Raw genomic sequence first — 6,136 nt, 5'->3', positions numbered from 1 at the left:
GGAGAATAGAGAGAGGGGAGATACTGGAGAATAGAGAGAGGGAGAGAGGGGAGAAACTGGAGAATAGAGAGACGGGAGACACTGGAGAATAGAGAGAGGGGAGACACTGGAGAATAGAGAGATGGGAGACACTGGAGAATAGAGAGAGGGAGAGAGGGGAGACACTGGAGAATAGAGAGAGGGGAGACACTGGAGAATAGAGAGAGGGGGAGAGGGGAGACAATGGAGATTATAGAGAGAGGGAGAGGGGAGACACTGGGGAATAGAGAGAGGGAGAGAGGGGAGACACTGGAGAATAGAGAGAGGGAGAGAGGGGAGACACTGGAGAATATAGAGAGGGAGAGAGGGGAGACACTGGAGAATAGAGAGAGGGAGAGAGGGGGGACACTGGAGAATAGAGAGAGGGGGAGAGGGGAGACACTGGAGAATAGAGAGAGGGGGAGGGTGGAGACACTAGAGAATAGAGAGAGGGGGAGGGGGGAGACACTGGAGAATAGAGAGAGGCGAGACACTGTAAAATAGAGAGAGGGTGAGTGGGGAGACGCTGGAGAATAGAGATTAGGGGTTCCCCCACAGTGAACTTGTATTTGGCATCAGACCCCAGCCAAGATCATCCAATAAAGCATGATTGGATGCATAATTTCATAATCATACACTATATATATACAAAAGTATGTGGACACCTTTCAATTAGTGGATTCGGAGCCACACCCGTTGCTGACAGGTGTATACAATCGAGCACATAGCCATGCAATCTCCATAGACAAAGATTGGCAGTAGAATGGCCTTAATGATGACCTCAGTGACTTTCAACGTGGCACCTTCATAGGATACCACCTTTCCAACAAGTCAGTACTTTAAATTTCTGCCCTGCTAGAGCTTCCCCGGTCAACAGTAAGTGCATTTATTGTGAAGTGGAAACGTCTAGGAGCTACAAAGGCTCAGTCGCAAAGTGGTAGGCCACACAAGCTCACAGAACGGGACCGCCAAGTGCTGAAGCGCGTAAAAATTGTCTGTCCTCGGTTGCAACACTCAATACCCAGTTCCAAACTGCCTCTGGAAGCAACATCAGCACAAGAACTGTTCGTCAGGAGCTTCATGAAAAGGGTTTCCATGGCCGAGCAGCCGCAGACAAGCCTAAGATCACCATGCGCAATGCCAAGTGTCGGCTGGAGTGGTGTAAAACTTGCCGCCATTGGACTCTGGAGCAGTGGAAACGCATTCTCTGGAGTGATGAATCATGCTTCACCATCTGTTAGACCGACGGACTAATCTGGATTTGGCGGATTCCAGGAGAACGCTAACTGCCCGAATGCATAGTGCCAACTGTAAAGTTTGATGGAGGAGGAATAATGGTCTGGGGCTGTTTTTCATGGTTCGGGCTAGGCCCCTTAGTTCCAGTAAAGGGGAATCTTAACGCAGTCGGCGTTCCAATTTATCCCAAAGGTGTTCGATGGGGTTGAGGTCAGGACTCTGTGCAGGCCAGTCAAGTTCTCCCACACCGATCTCAACAAACCATTTCTGTATGGACCTCGCTTTGTGCATGGGGCATTGTCAAGCTGAAACAGGAAAGGGCCTTCCCCAAACTGTCGCCACAAAGTTGGAAGCACAGAATCGTCTAGGTCATTGTATGCTGTATTGTTAAGATTTCCCTTCACTGGAACAAAGGGGCCTAGCCCGAACCATGAAAAACAGACAGCCCCAGACCATTATTCCTCCTCCACCAAAGTTTACAGTTGGCACTATGCATTCGGGCAGATAGCGTTCTCCTGGCATCCGCCAAACCCAGATTCGTCGGTCTGACAGATGGTGAAGCGTGATTCATCACTCCAAAAAACACGTTTCCACTGCTCCAGAGTCCAACGGCGTCAAGTTTACACCACTCCAGCCGACGCTTGGCATTACGCATGGTGTGGCTGAAATAGCTTAATTCACTAATTTGAAGGGGTGTCCACATACTTTTGGCCAGTGTATTTGAATACGGTCCTAAAAAAAAGTACTACTTTTTAAAACAATTTGAATACAGATCTCAGAAAGTAACTACTTTTTAAAAAACTATTTGACTACAGATCTAAGAAAGCAACTACATAAAAAAAATATTTCAATACAGATCTCAGGAAGAGACTATTTTTCTGAAACTATTGGATTGGCTGCCTTCAACTAATGTCAGGGCTGTATCTGGAACTGCATGTTGAAGATAGAAATATAATTAATAAAGCAATCTCCTAAACTATACCAATACATCTGACATTCAGATTTAATCTACACAATACATTTCTATCTGAACATTTTGTAAATGTTCATTATCCTTAATATCCATTACCCCAAGTGTACATAATCAAGTAATAGCCAACCAATTCACACAGGGTTTGCCAAACTCGATCCTGCCCCCCTACACAACTGATTAAAATAATCAAAGCTTGATGATGAGTTGGTTATTTGAATAAGCTGTGTAATGTTAGGGGGAAAAACCAAAACGTGCACTGGGGGTGGCAAGGTCGAGATTGGGAAACCCTGAATAAACCAATAATATGTTGTACAGATAAGTATAAATATATTGTGATGCTCAACTACTGTATGACTCTTTCAACAAGCCACTCAAGGTTAAAAGCTGCAATCATTTTTATGATACTTGAAAATACTCATTTTTGAAGGGAGAAAAATCATGGACCTATTTTGAAAAATTATGGGCCTATTTTTTATTAATTAATTTTATTTGTATTTCAACTTTATTTAACCAGGTAAGCCAGTTGAGAACAAGTTCTCATTTACAACTGCGACCTGGCCAAGATAAAGCAAAGCAGTGCGATAAAAAAAAAAAACAGTTACATATGGGGTAAACAAAACATAAAGTCAAAAATACAACAGAAAATATATATACAGTGTGTGCGAATGTAGTAAGTTATGGAGGTAAGGCAATAAATAGGCCATAGTGCAAAATAATTACAATTTAGTATTAACACTGGAATGATAGATGTGCAAGAGATGATGTGCAAATAGAGATACTGGGGTGCAAATTAACAAAATAAATAACAATATGGGGACGAGGTAGTTGGGTGAGCTAATTTCAGAATGGCTGTGTACAGGTGCAGTGATCGGTAAGCTGCTCTGACAACTGATGCTTAAAGTTAGTGAGGGAGATAAGAGTCTCCAGCTTCAGAGATTTTTGCAGTTCGTTCCAGTCATTGGCAGCAGAGAACTGGAAGGAATGGCAACCAGAGGTGTTGGCTTTGGGGATGACCAGTGAGATATACCTGCTGGAGCGCAGACTACGGGTGGGTGTTGCTATGGTGACCAGTGAGCTAAAATAAGGCGGGGATTTGCCTAGAAGGGATTTATAGATGACCTGGAGCCAGTGGGTTTGGCGACGAATATGTAGTGAGGACCAGCAAACGAAAGCGTACAGGTCAGTGGTGGGTAGTATATGGGGCTTTGGTGACAAAACCGATGGCACTGTGATAGACTACATCCAATTTGCTGAGTAGAGTGTTGGAGGCTATTTTGTAAATGACATCACCGAAGTCAAGGATCGGTAGGATAGTCAGAATAACGAGGGCATGTTTGGCAGCATGAGTGAAGGAGACTTTGTTGCGAAATAGGAAGCCGATTCTAAATTTAACTTTGGATTGGAGATGCTTAATGTGAGTCTGGAAGGATAGTTTACATTCTAACCAGACACCTAGGTATTTTAACAATGAAAAGGCTTTGTCTACATTAAATTAAACGATATATGTGACATTGCTACACACAAGGATATACCATAACATTTGAAATTCTTAATTCAATAAAGCCACAAACTTCTGAATGTAGTTTGTATGACTAGACATGCCGTAGGTAGTAGCATGCACGGGTTTCACGTGTTTGTTGTTATTGTCGCCACTGTCTACAGTCAGTGGCTACTTGTGCAGCAAACAACGTGAGACATCTCTAATCAACGTAAAATTGAAATAAAATTACGGAATTACTGTACATTTCTTCAATGAAAAGGAGTAGGCTACAACGACGAGCAACCACCAGGTAGGCTGCTGTTTAATCTGAATGGAGTTGTACTGTATGTAGATAAGCACAGGCTCAATTAGCCTAGGTAGCTAACATAGCTGGCTATTTTAGCGGACCCTCGAGTTTAGTCCGCTATGTTTAGCGTTCACGTTAGTTTGCGACTGCAAGACAGTCATTCACCTCCTGCAGTGTAGGTAGCCGCACATTTGCGATAGTTAAAACCAACGAAATGTATTTTCTGTCTTTTGAAACTAATACCACGACTGAGAACGAAGTCTTGTCAAATATGTGTTTGAAAAAATGTTTAAAAGTCTGTGTCAAACTGATAAAAGGCGTATTTATACCAAACCAAACTCCAGGTTTAGCGCTATGGGCGCCGCCATGTTGTTGTCTTCAGAAACAGGAAGTAACTATGCACCTACACCGGAAGTGACGCTGCCCAAATATTTTTCTCCGCTTCATATATATTTTTTTGCTTTCATCCCTTACCTTAGCGTTTCAACCATCCCAAGCAGTACACATGTAATGTTACATACCGGTACATTGTTGCCTATCCCAGCATTGCGTTTGGAAAATATTTTTTTAAAAACTATTTAATGTAAGTCTGAAATAAGCTTTTTTTCTTTGCCTTTTCGTTTAGAAAAGTAACTTTGAAAGTTTGAGGGTATTTCTAATAGCCTACTATTTTAAAAGGTGTGATTATAACAGTCTCATAACAATACCATATGCAACAAAATAGGAAAACTCATACATTATGTTTTGTAAAAGTGAGATGGGTGGTTGAAGTAGTGTGTGTGTGCGTGTGCGTGCGTGCGTGCCTGTGTGTTTGTGTGTGATGGTGATGCTGTGTTGCAGGCGCAGCCCCCCCTCCCCCTGTCCTCTGTCATATTGGTGACAGGCCTGTCCCGATTTGGGTGGAGATTGAATTGCAAATCTCCTGCCTTCTGTTAGCATACAAGGCTTCGGTGGCCCTTTCTAGACGCCATTCATGTGGTAATGAGGAAATCCAGGAGTAGAGGCTGGTCTGGATGGGTGAGGTGGATGCTGAGGGGGGTCAGAAAACAAGGGCAAAAGGAGACCACAGATAGACTGCTGTCCAGGGAAAAGGAGACTACAGACAGACTGATGTCCAGGGAAAAGGAGGCAACAGACACACTGATGTCCAGGGAAAAGGAGACTACAGACAGACTGATGTCCAGGGAAAAGGAGGCAACAGACAGACTGATGTCCAGGGAAAAGGAGGCAACAGACAGATTGATGTCCAGGGAAAAGGAGACTACAGACAGACTGATGTCCAGGGGAGTGGACAAGACATCCTCTAGTGCTAGACAAGCAGCAGCATCCTCAAGGGACCTGTAATTACACAGGCAGGGCAGGGGTTAAATTGGGGTTTTGTAGGTGGAGGAACTGTCCCCAGCCCTCCTCACAACTCATTGCTTCCAATTCTAAAATGCTGGAACTCCTTATGTAACACCTGGTTTACAGGGCCAGACCAAACTAATTACATATTTGTTAGTAACATAGCAGTAATAGCCAGTAGTCTTTCATACTAGAGTTTCAACAATATTATAGTGGCACAGCACAGGAGGTTGGTGGCACCTTAATTGGGGAGGACGGGCTCGTGGTAATGGCTGGAATGGAATAGGTGGAATGGTATCAAATATATCAAACACATGGTTGCAGGTGTTTGATGCCATTCCATTTGCTCTGTTCCAGCCATTATTATGAGCCATTCTCCCCTAAGCAGCCTCCTGTGTGGCACGGTAATTTTTTACTAGAAAGCAATGGTTCAGACCGTGTGTGTGGCGTGGCTGTGACAAGAGGGGTGGCTACAAGGAACTCCTTTATAGATTCAGATAGCCAAGTATTACCACATTAGTATTAACCCATCAGTGTGATGTCACTTCACATTAACGCTAAGCTTGTCTGAGTTCTTCCTCTGCTGTCATGCCGCCATAACACGCTAAGCTCTCCCTGATCCCAGACCAGCGCATAACCGGGGTCTATATTCATGGAGCTGATCTAGGATCATAATGAATTATGGAAGTGAAGGGAAAAGGAAGGGAGATAGCTAGTCAGTTTCACAACTGAATGCATTCAACCGTAATGTGTCTTCCGCATTTAACCCAACCCCTCT

The sequence above is a fragment of the Coregonus lavaretus genome, assembly GCF_964263955.1.
Source record: "Coregonus lavaretus genome assembly, contig: HAP1_SCAFFOLD_1653, whole genome shotgun sequence".
NCBI lineage: Eukaryota > Metazoa > Chordata > Actinopteri > Salmoniformes > Salmonidae > Coregonus > Coregonus lavaretus.
This window is presented reverse-complemented; position numbering follows the sequence as displayed.